The sequence below is a fragment of the Ovis aries genome, chromosome 12 (assembly GCF_016772045.2).
Source record: "Ovis aries strain OAR_USU_Benz2616 breed Rambouillet chromosome 12, ARS-UI_Ramb_v3.0, whole genome shotgun sequence".
Lineage (NCBI taxonomy): Eukaryota > Metazoa > Chordata > Mammalia > Artiodactyla > Bovidae > Ovis > Ovis aries.
The window spans coordinates 45,246,450-45,261,376 of record NC_056065.1 but is presented as its reverse complement, the minus strand read 5'-3'; the positions used below and the strand labels follow the sequence as shown (position 1 = coordinate 45,261,376).

The window sequence follows — 14,927 nt, the reverse complement described above, 5'->3', positions numbered from 1 at the left end:
TTCATTCGGGGCTGTGCGGCTGTCGAGACAAGCTCACCAGGGTGGAGGCAGCAGGGGCTGCTCCCTGGCCACACTGGCAGCTCACACCAAGGCGTGCAGGACCCTGGGCGCTGCTGGGCAAATACAAGGACCCTGGGGTTTGGGGGGGAACCTTGGGATTGTGGGCTCCTAGACCCCTGAGAATGGCAGGCATTCGGGTTCCCAGTTCTAGGACATGTGGGTTGTAAGCAGGAGCGGGGTTCTAGCTTTGCCCTGACAACCCTAAACATGGGAATCTGGGACCACACAGCCAGGCCCCTGTGGACCGACTTCCCACTGGGCAGTACACCTGACCCCCACCACCAGCCTCCTGCCCTCCAGGAGACCAGCTCTAGGGCACCCATCTCTGACTCCCTGGAGTGCCATTGTCACCCTTCTTGTTGGGAGGCGCTAAAAACAGCTTTTTAAAACTTTTTATTTTGCATTGTTGTTGTCCAGTCGCTAGGTCATGTCTGACTCTTTGCAACCCCTTGGATTTCAGCACACCAGGCTTCCCTGTCCTTCCCCATCTCACACTCATGTTCATTGAGTCAGTGATGCCATCCAACCATCTCATCCTCTGTCACCCACTTCTCCTCCTGCTCTCAATCTTTCCCAGCATCAGGGTCTTTTCCAGGGAGTCAGCTCTTCACATCAGGGCGCCAAAGTTCAATTCAGTTCAGTTCAGTCGCTCAGTCGTGTCCGACTCTTTTCGACCCCATGAATCACAGCACGCCAGGCCTCCCTGTCCATCACCAACTCCCAGAGTTCACTCAGATTCACGTTCATCGAGTCAGTGATGCCATCCAGCCATCTCATCCTCTGTCATCCCCTTCTCCTCCTGCCCCCAATCCCTCACAGCATCAAAGTCTTCTCCAGTGAGTCAACTCTTCACATGAGGTGGCCAAAGTACTGGAGTTTCAGCTTTAGCATCATTCCTTCCAAAGAAATCCCAGGGCTGATCTCCTTCAGAATGGACTGGTTGGATCTCCTTGAAGTCCAAGGGACTCTCAAGAGTCTTCTCCAACACCACAGTTCAAAAGCATCAATTCTTCGGTGCTCTACTGGGGTATAACCAATTAGCAATGTGTGATAGTTTCAGGTGGACAGCGAAGGATCTCAGCCACACGTATACATGTATCCATTCTCCCCCAAACTCCCCTCCCATCCAGGCTGCCACATTACACTGAGCAGAGTTCCCTGTGCTATACAGGAGGTCCTTGTTGGTTATCCATTTTAAATATAGCAGTGTGGACATGTCGATCCCAAACTCCCTTCCCCCATTCTTCCCCCCACCCTCAGCAGCCACGAGTTCAGTTCTCTAAGTCTGTGAGCAAAGACAGCTTTGAGCATCTGGTCCCAGGTCATGCAGCCAGGGAAGGGGGCACCTGCCTTCACCCCCAACTTCACTGCTTCCAGTCTGACCTTGAGCTTTGCCACCCCAGCCACCACAGAAACAGTGAGTGCAGAGTCATCACAGAGGAGTGCAGGGGTGATGGGGTGAAGCCAGCTCACCAAGGGGGCTCACTGCAGGCTGCCCTGGCCCCCAAACCCTCCCCACCCCTGGAGAGGAGGGAAGCTCCACCACAGGACTGACTGCCTTCCAGGATGGGGGAGGCCCCCATTCTTGCTCGAGCCCAGGGTCCCCTGAAAAATGCCCATGAGAACCACTTCCCCACCTGCCTGCAAGACCCAGGGGGTCGAACTGAAGCTCTTACTCCTTTTGTTGGATTGTGGGCCCCCTGTTGGCCTTTCCTCCTCTGCATGGTCAATTTCCGTCCACCCCATCCTGATAGCAGAACTGCAGAGGAACCAGAGCAGGGAGCCTGTGAGGAGGGCATTCCTTCTGCCAGGAGGAGGGGACTCCCAGGGTGGCTGCTGGCAAGGGGCAGGGACAGTGGCCCATGGTCCCCCAGGTGAACCAGATCTCTGAAGCTTCACAGGTGGACAGACAGGGCCCCAGAGAAGGCCATCTGCTCACAGCACCAGATACAGGCCTGGACCCCAGTATGTCCCAAGGGAGACCTGCCTTCCTTTAGAGGGACCCTTCCCACCTCATGTGGCTCTCACCAGAGCCCCTGGGGCCTCTTCTCCTCTGAACAAGGCCTTCGGGCCCCCAACGGCATCTGGGCAGCCCTGCAGGCACTGCCCGTGGGCGGGGGGAGCAGGCTATGGGCCCTGGCCTCCCCTCCCGGCCTGGGACTGGGGCACCTCATGGGGCCAGTGCTGTGTCCCGACACCACACCCTTGGGGCCTCAGGGCATAGCTCTGTCCATCGGCACAGACCTGACTGTGGATGTGAGGGCCTCTCTCTCAGCCCACTGCCTCCAGCTCCCCAGGAAGGGTCTTCCAATGTCATCGCTTCCCTGAAGTGGCAAAGCTGGGGTGAGGTGGGGTGTGGGGTGTCAGCCAGGGGGACATGCAGTACGTGCCCCACGTACTGCCCTTTTAGTGCCCGCCCAGAGCACTGAGTGGACAGAGGCTTGCGATAGTGTTCATTTGAACCCTTTAAAATAGTGGGATGGGGTCATTAGCTCCGTGATGCCAGCCAGTTTATCTCATTTCTCTGAATCCCGGTTTCCTCATCAGTAAAATGGGGCCGAGGATGGTGTGGACTGCTCAGGGCTGTTGTAAGAATTCCCTATAAATGAAACAGAACACATGAAAAGGGAGCCAGCTCCTGGCCTGCAGCAAGCGCCCCATGGATCACAGATAATTCAACCCCATCAGCTCCAGTTTAGATCTCCACAGGGCCTCCTGGTGCACCTGGGAAGCTCTGTGACCCCACCTCCCACCACCTCTTCATCTCTCATGGTACATCCTCACCCCCCACCAAAGCGGGGCTGATCAGGGCAAGCCGGCCAGGGCACCTCTCCTCCTTCCCTCCACTTACTCTGCAGCGACAGCATTGTCACGGTTATAAACGTCCCTCCCCCTCTCCTCCCCTCAAAGTGACTTGAACTCCATCTGGCAAATGATCAGCTCTTCTGCAACCTAAGTGCCTCTCCCCTTCCCCCGTCTTCATCTTCAGTCTGTCTGGAAGTGTGGCCCCTCCTTGGACCAGGCCCTGCAGCCCTGAGGGTGGCCCTGCAGGTGAGCTGGGTCTCCAGATGAAACCAGCGGAGTGGCTGGAAGAAGGTGTTTGCACTCGCCCCCCATCCCCAGGCTCGTCCTATTGGGGTGACATCTCCACGCAAGATGAGATGGGCCACGCTCCACCAGGAGGCCGCCCCTGAGACGTGGGAATCCATCTCTGTCCCTTTCTTCCTCCTTTTTTCCTTCTTTTCTTTCCTTCTCTCTCTCTCTTTCATCTTTTTTCTTTAATGGAAGATATTATAGCTTCATAAAATGTACTCATGGCTTCTTGCTCAGTAACCACTTTTATGTTTCATCGGGGTGAAATCGAAGTGGTTGGGAAATAAAGCACGCTGAGCCCGCCCTGCACGCGGCCCTTGAACAAGGCCTCGCGGGCTTGCCGCCAAATGAGGCTTTGCTTGAGCCTAGAGAGCTTGTGCTGCTGGTAGGCTGACTGTGTCCCAAACGGGGCATTTTGACCCATGCAGTTCAGGGAGCAGAAGCGAGTTGGTGCCTGAGGGGTCCTTGGCCCCTGGCCCAGGCTGGCTGGACCCCCTCTGCGCCATCCCACAGACCCTGCGTGCAGGAAGTGGCAGCTTGGCTCAGCATAGCCCCTGTGTCGCAGCCTCTGCCACAAGAGTGGACGTGGCAGATGGCATGTATGGGCTGGGCTGGGGCAGAGGGTACAAGACTCAGGGGGACCACAGCCTGGGCACCTGGGGGCCCTCGGCACTTGGTGAGGCTCCAGATCTAGTTTTGGGGTTCTCACAGCTGCCCTGGGAGGAAAGTCAGGACTGGGTGAACTCACCCTGATTTTCTAAGGAAAAGAGGGTCCAGGAGAATATGGGACCCCCAAAGACTAGGGAAAGCAGGGCTTGATCCAGGCCCCTTAAAGACACGTGGTCCCAGCCTCTGGAGCTCACAGGCCACAGTGACCGGGCCAAGGGACACGGGAGGGGCAGGGAGCAAGGATGGGAAGGGAGGTAGCTCACAGTTCTGGAGCTGCTAACCTCTGAGCGTCGGTCCAGATGTCCAGAAGGACAGAAAGGTCTGATGCCTCATGTAGGTCTGCACTCTTGGCCCTCCTTCCCCAAATGACTCTGAGCTCTCTCCAGTCCACCAGGGACAGAGCAAGACAGGGGAGGGAGCTGTCAGGCCTGGAACACTTGAAATCTTCTGTGTGGAGATAGATGTGTGAAAGGCCCTGTGGCATCAAAGTCATTTCTGACCCTGAGTTTATGTGACCTATAAACTCTATTATGACCCTAATAGGTGGTGCTGGGAGCCTGTCAATGCAATGAGTCCAGAGAAGGGAGCATAGAGTGGGCTGGGTGATCGAGGAAGGCTTCCTGGAGGAGGAGGTGAACTCAAGGATGGAAGAATGGGGCGGGGATGTTCTTCCATGCCCTTCCTGACACGCGGCAGGTCTGGGCCACAGTGTACAGCAGTAAGGACATGTGGGGATCCAGATCCATGGGCTAGGCACAGGGCTGGTGTCTCAGACCCTGGTGCCTATTAAGTGACTTGGAGGGAGCTTGGGGAGAGAACGTGCCCCCGTGTCTGGTTGGACCCAGGAGAAGACAGCAGGAGAGAGGGGGCCAGCCCAGCAGAGGCATTGAAAGACTTCCCAGGCTGAAATGAGACCCTTTTACCCTTATCGTGATGGTTATCAGTAGTAGTAACAATAGCCATCACAAGTCAGGGCTGCCATGGCCCACCAAGCAATGGTTGTTGGCAAATTATGGAGATGGGCAAGGTCTGGAAAGAAGCGCAGGGGCTGGGGGTTCTCGGACAGAGTTCCAGAAGGGGTTTGGCACTGAAGGAGAGGCGAGTGGAGGCAGGAGGCAGGTGGAGCAGAGACCCTGCAGACCACGGGATAGATAAGTAGACTGAAGCCCCACTTATAAGCCCAGGAGAGGTTTTTTACCCGCGGAGACAGGAGCAGACAAGCAGTAAGTGGTGAAGGCCTTCTGCGGCGGGGAAAGGCGCGCGTGGGGATGAATTGTGGTCTCAGACGGATCATCCAGGGAGCCGCGCTTTCGTGTTCCGGTTTCATTCTAACTAGCAGCTTCCACTTCTTTCTCCATTTAATGTGCCTTGAAAAACGTGATGAGAAGATAAGGTAGACGCTAGGAATTTACGGTGCTATGCAAAAAATTGCTCAATTCCATTAAGATTTCAGGATCTTTGCCAAGGCTGCGCAGCAGAGCCGATATTATTTCCTTCTCAGACATCTTTGCTTGATTGCAATTTACGATGCCAAGGTCTCTGCCTTACCACCTAAAGCCTCCAGAGAAATATGGCTGTCCCCCTGCCCAAAGCAGCCATTATCCTCGCTCAGGAAAGTCGCTGGGCATTTTCATCCTGGCCCCCTCCTCTGGCATTCCTAGGTGGTTGGTCTTTTCACCTGGTCATGTTGCTGGAGATGGGGGCAACCCAGAAAGTCCCAGTGATTGGGTCTCAGCTGCTTGACCTTCGTTTTGGGAATCATAGCTGCATGTGCCCCTGGGTTCCTCTGGGGAAGCAGAATGCTCTGCCCACACCTTATGGATGTGGAAGGAGGGGGGTGCTCCTGAGTGTGGGGGAGGCCTCGAGGCTGCTGGACAGGCTTCTCATTGGCTAAATTCTGGAACCCCCACACCTGTGGTCCTTCTAAGCCCGAGGCTTGAAATCTGAATTCAGCTCTGCCTTCTACTAGCCACATGACTCTGGCAAGTCAATTAACCTCTTTGAACCTTAGGTCTTGTCTGTAAAACAGGTATAAAATACCTCCCTGGGGGGCGGGAGAGGGTTGCAGAAGTCTTGCGTCAGTTTTGGCTGCAAGCAGGGGCAGCTGACCAATGCCTTTGCTCCATTTCCAGCCATTTTTGCTCCAGGGGGTTCGTTGGGTGGGTGTAATTGAGGAGGGGGTCCCTTGAGAAGGTCCCATCCAGACCACCTTTCAAATGAAGAAATGCTAGTCCATCAGAGGCGACAGTGTGACAGCAAACCCAGCTCCCTCTTTCACTCTGCGGTCTCTGCCTGGTTAGTGAGAGGCAACCTCCACACTGCAGCCCTCCATCTGTTGCAGCCCCTCCCCCGGGACCCCCTTGGCTCCCTGCCCCGCTAGGACTGACTGCCATCTATCCTGGCCCATCCTGCAAACCTTCTGTCCTTCCTTTAGAGGACAGGGCTGCCCAGGCCAGACTGGGAGGCAGAGGAAGAATGAAGCTGCCAGAGCTGCAGTTCCTTAGGATGGAAATTATTAATTAGTCTTATTATCCAGGCCTTGTCAGCCTCTTAATCCTTCCGTCTGCAGAGGGGTTTATGCCTCCATGGTGTGTGTTGTCAGCTCGGCTAAGCAATTGCTTTTAATATAAAGGCAGAACAATGGGCGCTACAGTTTGGTTACTATCTTTATTTATCAAGCCAAACAATCCCTGCTCCCTTTCGACAGAGCATCCTTCAAAGACGGGGAGAAGGAAAAAGCAGCTTAATTTCCCTTCTGGATGGCTTATAATGTGGGCTTTTGTTTAATTATCCATTTCATGTAATCTTCAGCTGACATTCTGTCCTTAATATCCTAATCTTCTTTGGAGCAAAGGGGAAAGTGCCGTTTCCAAAGCAAAAGACAAAAGTTTGCCTCAAGGAAACACTTTCTATTTTGCCTCTGAAAGAACTCAAAGGGCCAAGAATGAAATTCAGATGTAATTTAATAGAGTGAAGTGGCAGACGTGAGTCTTTGGTGACAAGCTCCATGTGTGAACGTCAGCGCTTGCTCAGGCCTCTGGTGGCGCCCAGCTCATGCAGTCAGACTGCCTGGGGGTGCTGTAGACTCTGGTCCCCAAGCGTGACATCATAGCTGCTTTTACAACTGTTACTATTTCAATGGCTCCGGGATGCAGGTGAGATACATCATACACCCCAGATTCACGACAGATGGCTTTAGCTGGACAGGTATATGCGGATGTGCACAGGTGTACACAGGTGTGTACACAAGTGAACACAGATGAATATAGGTGTAGATAAGTGTGCATAGGTATTTACAGATATACACAAGTGAACCCAGGTGTGCACAGGTACAGGTGAGCACAGGTGTGAATACATGTATCCAGAGGTGTGCACAAGTATACCCAGGTAAACAGCTATACACAGGTGAACACGTGCACAGGTGAATACAAGTGTGCAAAGATGAACACACGTACACAAAGACATCACTGCTCCTCTCACCTCCCCTCTTGGTTCTGCTTTCTTCCCAGGCAGAGGTTCTGGGGTCCTGAAGGAGACTTCTGCCATCACCCCCAACCCGCAGATGCACAGGGCTTCCTGGGAGCTCTTACCTCTCCTTTCTGGGCACACCAGAGTCCTCCTCAGTTACGTGCCTGCTTGTCGTCATTTTTTGCCCACCCTCATTCTTTCCTGCTCCGGCTCTCCTCCTCCTCTGCGCCATGGCAGGGCTGTCTCGAGCTCACCTGTGACCTCTGCATTGCAGAACACAAAGGTCACCTCACTCCATCCTCATTTCTCCTGACCTCTAGCAACACTTATGAGGTTGGCCATTCCCTCTTTCTGGAATGTTCTCTTCTACTGCTCGCTACCTCCCACACTGCTGGTTCTTTGCAGACCCCACATCTTTTCCTCAAGCCCTAGAGTTTGGAATATCCCTGAGCTTCCTCTGCCTTCCATTCTGTGTCTACACCATCTCCTTGGATCCTCTCACCTGGGTCCACAACTTCACGTACCAGTTTTACGCTAATGATCCCACGTTTATACCTGTACCCTGATCTCGCCAGGCAGCACCTTACTGTTAACCCAGCCTTCTCTGCACTGTCCCCTCCTGAACTGTTATAAACCCAGCCCTCACCCCTACAGAGTCACCCACATCTTGCTGGGCCCTGCAGAGCCCCCATCTTGGGTCCTCCCCTCTCTGACCATCAGCAGAGTAGGCCTCTCTGCCTTAGCCAAGCCTCTGCCTCTGGCATTCACAGCCGAAGGCCTTGGTTGAGCCTTGATCAACCATGATCCATGGGATCAGGCACACCCCTGGGATGTGCCTGACCCAGCTTGCTCCAGCTGAGTCCTCACAGATCCAGATCATTCTGTGGCTTCTGGGAAGTTAAGAATGAGAGGTCCTGCCCCCAGGAGGTCCTCCTCCGCACCCTCCAGCTCAGCCCTGACCTCTCCTGGCCAGTCCCTCCCTGCCTTCCCCGACCCTGGGACCCAACCCCGGGCTCTCCTGTGGCTGCATCCACAGCTGTAGTCTGCTCTGTGTCACCCGTGTCTCCTGTCTCCAGAGCAGGCAGCTCCACCGCCCCAGGGGAGGCGGGGAGGAGGCCAGCCCCCGACAGGCATCACCGAGTGACAGCCCCCGAGATGCTCCCTGACATACCACTCTCTCTGCTTCCCAGGAGCAGCTGCCATTGGTGGCGGCTGGGGCTTTGGGAGGGGTTGGAGCCAGCCCAGGAACAGCATGGCGCCTTCTTAGCCAACCCCTGCTCCTGCAAAGTTAAGCAGTGTGGACAGCACAGGGCAGAGAGCTACAGCAAAGGAAGGGTCCCTGGAGGCTGGGGCCTGGGCGGGCTCTGCCATCTCTGGTCAGCATCACCGGCAGGATCTGGGTTGCTGAGGCCCTGTGAGGCTTTGAGCGGCCGGGTGGAGAGGGGTCCCAGGGAGTAACCCTGATTCTACAGGAGGGGCTTCTTGGGCACCAGCCAGGCCGCACTCAGCTTGGGAGGTCTCAGCTTCATGCGCTGCAGAGTCTGAAAGGCCTCAGAGACCAGCTGGCCCAACCCCTTTGTTTGCATAGGACAGCTGTCAGAGGGGGTTGGGAGACTCACCTGGGACACCTCAATTTACAGGAGGAACTGGGCTTGAACCCTGCTTCCCAAAGGCCAGGCCTCTCCTTCTGGGACACCCTTCTGCGTGGAGACCGCAGGCAACCCAGAGCCTTTTAAAATTCCAGGCTGGCTTCCTGGCCACCCAGCACACAACTCAGCCGCCAGCCGATGGTGTCTGATCAGAGGAGGCAGGCTTACAACAGCAGCCCAAGTCAAGCTTAATCAGATCAAAGACCATTCTGCTGCCAGAAACAGATTGTGTTTTCAGGCCCAGAAACGACGCTGGACTATAACCCCCGTTTGGCAGGATGATCGCCTCTTTGGGGAAGAAACACACAAATGCTCCTGTGATTAGTATGGCCGATTGAGAGCTGGCCAGATTTTTGTAGGTGTTGAGACTTTGTTCCCTAATGCAGTGGTGTGCTGGTAAATATTCAACAACAAGGTCTCCTGTGGTGGGGGTGGGGGGTGGAGGGAAGAACAAAAACAAATTCCTGATGGGTTATATTTGCCAATTTCTAAGGTGTAAATACTCCCACTATAGCGGATCTCAGGATTCCATGTTGATGGCCATTGGTTACAACATTCTATTTTTAAAAAATATTTATTTGGCTGGGTCGAGTCTTAGTTGCAGCTCGTGGGTTCTTCCTTGCATCATGTGGGATCTTGCACGGCAGTACACAGACTCTAGTTTGTGCCGCACGGGCTCAGTAGTCACAGTGAGGGGCTGTTGCCCCACAGCATTTGGTTCCTTGATCAGGGGTCGAACCCACATCTGCTGCATTGCAAGGCAGATTCTTAACCACTGGACTACTAGGGAAGCCCCAGTTACAGCGTTCTTGAAAACATAACAAGCAACTCCCATCCAGCTCAGCACACCCCTGCCCTGTCACCTCTGTGCAGCACAGATGTGGAGACTGGAGCCCACATCCTATGTCACAGGACCTGCTTGGGCCTCCCTAGTCCTTGCCCACATGACAAAGGCTCCTACCTTGTGGAGCAAAAGGAGGAGGTTCCTCTTGAGTTTCCATGGGGACAAGTTAGCTGCCACCATGGCTATCTCTAAGGCTGAATGAGGTCTTCTTTGGGCATCTGAGAGCTGCCTCCAGGATGGTCGCTGTCCCCTTTGTATACATCACAGCTCCCCAGACCTTCCATGGGATGCCAGCCCCAGACTCCAGGTCACCCTGCCCCACCCCTGTGCCTGGAGTGACTCAGTGGACCTTTCATCAGGGTCATGGTAGTGCCCTTGGCTTTCACTTGGATAGTCAGTTCCTCTCCCATAAGGGCTGTCCTCCCCAGGCACTGTCCTGTTCTCAAGTTCCCCTTGCTTCTCTCCCCGAGGCAGGACCAGGGGCTTCCCTGCCCACCTTCCTAGCGCACTCAGGCTCTGAGTTCAAATCCCAGCTCTGCCCGTAGTCCTCTGGGGAGTAGCCTAACCTCTCTGTGCCTCAGTTTCCTCACCTGCACAATGGATGTGATAATAGTACCTGCCTCGGGCGGTTGTTGGGAAGAGGAAAAAAAAGCCCCAACACGTGTGAAACACTCAGCACGACATGGAGCACATAGCGCATGCTCAATGAACAGGAATCCACGGTCGCAATGGCTGTGTTCTGACATGTGGCCACCTGTACTGCCTGTGTTCCTCACTTCCTGTAGCAAATGCACAAAGGCCCCTCAGCAGTTGCCGTCTGTGCCTCAGTCTCCTCAAACTGACATGGAGAGAAGCAGTTGTGGCAACCCAGATGGGACTAGGAAGCCAGCACTTTGGGTGATAAACCTTCACTTGGGGTGGAGCCACTACCCCTCTGCTTGCGGGCCAGCCTAAGCCATATCAGAGCTTTAAGGCAAAAGAAGTCAGTGATGATCATCCTATCTTTATTTAAAGTTTTAGCATTTAGTTCATTGAGAATTTTTGCATTGATTTTTTTTTTGGAAGCTTGCATTAAAATAGCATTTGTCTCAGTGATGAGCATTTGGGTACCTACTTAAATTTTAACCCAAGACATAAGACCAATCCATTGCCTCATGCTAGTTCCAGCCCCGCCTGAGATGTCCCTTGAGGACCAGCCTGGGCCTGCAAGTATTGCTAATGAGGTGATGCAAGAAAACTCGTGAGACATTCAGATGCCAGCCCATAGAGGGGCCCAGGATCCAGTAGGTGTCCAAGCCTTGCTTGAGGGACAGGAAGCAAAGGACCACAGAGAAGTCCCAAAGGCTGCACTTTCCAGAATCTTTAGAACCAGGTCCCTAAAGGGGAGATCCCAGACCCTGGCCTGTTCTTGGTCCCGTTGTTACCTTCCAGTGGGTTCTTTGCTGTGATTCAGCTAGGCTCCTCCCAGTTGTCCACACATCACAGCTCTGTCCACAGACCTGCCTTGTGGCCTCTGACCTGTTTCCGGGAGGCATGGTCACTTTCTCTCACCTCTCCTCACCTCCCCCAGGGAGCACAGACCACAGCAGCCTACCTCTTCATCTGGGATCTGCCCATCTGCCATCTGACTCACTCTAGACACTCCTGGTCAGTCTGGCCCGGGTGGCCAGAGCCTCTCCACAGGCAGGTCTGGAGCTCTACGGCCACCTGGAGGCTGGGTCCCAGTGCTGGGTGTGCTCTTGTTGGCTGGGGTGCAGGCTGGGGCAGCCAGAGTGGGTGCAGACCTTGGTCCCAGCACCCCCTCCAAAGAGTTCATATCACCCCAGCTTCACACTTCAAGCCTCAGGGACCAAAGGGGCCTGGGAGGGTGTGGAGCCTGAGGCTGCAGTTTGTTTTATCTACCCAGCCTTTCTGCCCATCTCATCACACAGACACACACACAGATATACACATACATATATACACAGAGATGCATTTATACACACATACATACACAGATACACACATAGTGATGCACAGATACATACACACACACACAGATATACACACACACAGATATACACACACATACAAACAGAGAGATGCATAAACACACACATAACAGATATGCTTACACACACACTGATGCACAGAAACATACACACACACACACACACACACACACACACACACACACACACCCTGTGATGGACCAGCCTGCAGACACACCCACAGATACACAGAGATACATATCTACACAGATACCCTCACTGATACACATATATACAAAGATATACACATTCATATACACACAGAGAGATACGTATATACACACATACACTAGATACACACACACACTGATGCACAGATACACAGAGATGCGCACATACATATACACGCAGAGATACATATAACACACACACACACACACACACACACACACATCCTGGGAAAATCCAGCCTGCGGATGCAGATCCCCGACCTCATCTCCATTAAGGCAGGAAAAGAGGCACCCAGGTCCTGCCTTGAAGACCAAGACGCTCCATGTAATGTGAGTTTTCTCGCTGAGGTTTTTATACAGTGTTTATTAATACTTAGGCTGTATTTGTCTCAGAAATTGACTCGAAAGCCTGGTACGGGTAGAGGAGGTGCAGGTTGTGAGGGGAACTGTGGCCAAGCACCGAGTGAATGTGACCCCACTGGGCTTTTGTGTGAACCCAAGTTGACAATGGGCTTCATGGCCCCATGGGAGATGGATGTGGCTGCAAGCCAGGTGGACACACCATGCTTCTCCTGCTCTGATCACCTGGGTGGGGGTGGGGAGGGACAGCTTCACCAGGTGCCAGGTGCTGATGCCGGCAAAGTGCTCAGAAAGGTCAAAAGCCCACCCAGATTTCCAAAATCAGACCAAGAGACAGGATGTTACCAACAGGCAATTGATGTGGGGCCCTGTGGAGGAAGAGGTCTGCCGGTGTGGGGAAGCTGATCCCACCTGTGGCTGCAGAGGGTCCTCTGGGGCATCACTACAGCCCCTTACCTGATGCTCGGCTCTCCCTTGGGGGTGGTGAAGGAGACAGCCAATAGGAGGCAGGCAGCTTGGGAAGGAAACCCTCCTTTCTTGCCGGCCCCCATGAGCATCCGCGGTAGAATCTCAGAGGAGTCGCAGAGCCTGCAGAATTGCTGGGGGAAGACAGGGGAAGTGACGACATTCCCCCTTCCTTCTTCCTGCCCCGGGGAGCACAGGACACCCTCTGAGGATGGAAAATGAAGGCCCAGAGGGACTGGACCTGCCCAGAATCCCAGGGCTCCTCCCCACGGCCGGCCAGGCAAAGCCCAGACCCAAGTGTCCACCTCTGGGTTTGGGTCCCTTTCCCTGGATGGGCCACCTTGACCAGGTCACTAAAGTTCTGTGCCTCCTCTCGGGAAGAGGACAGGGGAAGCAAAAGCTGCCAGCTCCTCTCAGTGCCTCTCCAGGATCTCTGCCCCGTAGGGATGGCTTTTGCTTCCCTGAGTAGCTTCCTGCATTGTCCTGCCACAGACCCTGCCCCCCAGCCTCTCCTGCAGACTCTCTTGATAGAAGCTGGAAAACATTTCCAAGTTGAACGTGGGTTCTCCAGTCAGCAAACCTGAGAACTCCTGTGTGCATGTCAAGGCCGGTCCATGAGCATGGCGGCCTTCAACGGCCACACTCACAACCTGAAGGCCAGAACACTTGGGGTTAGAGGTCATGGTCCAGAATAGGCCTTACTGGCCGAGGCTCCAGGGTGGGCCTCCTCTGTGGCCCTGTGGTCCCCTTCTTGACATTTACCCAGCACTGTTGGTGAAGCCTCGTAAGCACTGTGCCCAGGTGACCAAGGGAGTCCCAGCAGTGTTGATTCTAGAGAGTCCACCACACACATGCGTGTGTTCAGCTGTCCTCATCTCTGGGGTTGCTGGAATCAGGCCCACGTGCACACTTTGGGCTTGTTCATCGTCATGGAAACACCCTATAATCCCAGCTCTGGAGGAATCAGTTCAGGCCAGCAGCTGAGGCCCAATGTGCTTGTGGTTTCCTGAGACTCCAGGCTGGACACCTTCAGTCCTCATTCATTCATTTACACCTTCAATGGGAGCGCCCGTTCCTCCTCTGTTCCTCTGATGAAAACCCATCTCACACCTGCCTGTGTTCTGCCTACCACACTGTGGACACCTGCCCCGGGCGTCCCTGGATGGCAGGTTGCCCGCTGCTCTCAGAGTGGTGAGGAGATGAGTCAAGGAGACAGGAGGAGATGGGAGACATGGGCCCCAGGGACTATCTAGAGTCTGAGGTCACGTTCCAAGGGGGCTCATGGCCTTTTTCCACTGTAGAAGTTTCTCCTCGGCCACCCAGCCCCATGACCTGGGGACACACTTCTTAACCTCTTGGGCCTTTGTTTCCCCGGACTGTAAATGGATGCTGAGACTTGTTTTGTAGGGACCTTATAAAAATGTCATGAAATCATCTACATAAAGTTTAGTGCTTGTAAATACTGGCTTCTCCTTCAATGTGGCCTTGTGGAAGTCCCCTCCCTTCTCTGCCCACCCTCCTCCCCAGTAGTGGCCCTGGCCTGGGAAGGGACAATGACACCCTCCCATCCCCTGGCCAGGCTCCTATTTGTCCTATGTAGCTCTCCAGATGACATATTATACAGTACGGTCCAGAAGGTCTTAAATAAACCCCACAGTGGAGGGGTCTTTCATGAGGGCTTTGTGGGACAGGACAGAGCTGTGCCTAGAGAATCGGCATATCAGCTCCACTGTGGGTCACCAAGGCACCTGCTGGGCTCTGAGATCTTGTTTTAAATGCACTACAGAAATTCTAGTGATTCTATCTGATATCTGAAATTCCTCAGATATCACTGATCTTTGCCGCGTACAGGGGACCCGGGGATGACCAGGCAGATGGGTAACCTAACTTCTGGACGCTTACAGTCCAGAGGTGGCACAGATGGCACACAGGCTGCTGGGGGCCCTATTGGGAGTCCTTTGGGAAGCAAAGAGTCACCCTGGGTGCGTGCAGTCTGCTGACTGGGGCTTCGTGTACGGAGACTCTGAGTGGAGCCCCCCTGTGAGGGTGGTATGTCGGCAGGGAATGCCACACCCCAACTGTCTGACCCTCCACTCCATGCTTCCACACTGAGGGCCCT

The 14,927-nt window shown here is 54.2% G+C and overlaps 1 long non-coding RNA gene across 2 annotated transcripts; it reads right to left on the bottom strand.

Moving 5' to 3' along the window:
• Window positions 1-434: 434 nt before the first annotated feature.
• On the bottom strand, window positions 435-9,255 carry LOC121820786 (uncharacterized). 2 transcript variants are annotated; one of them, XR_006061483.2, is made up of 4 exons: window positions 8,910-9,254; window positions 7,413-7,553; window positions 5,021-5,189; window positions 435-2,659 (listed from the first exon to the last, which is right to left on the bottom strand). It is a non-coding gene; the product is annotated as an uncharacterized LOC121820786 (long non-coding RNA). The 2 variants fall into 2 exon arrangements; XR_006061482.2 differs by having other exon boundaries at window positions 435-5,189; window positions 8,910-9,255.
• Window positions 9,256-14,927: the final 5,672 nt, after the last annotated feature.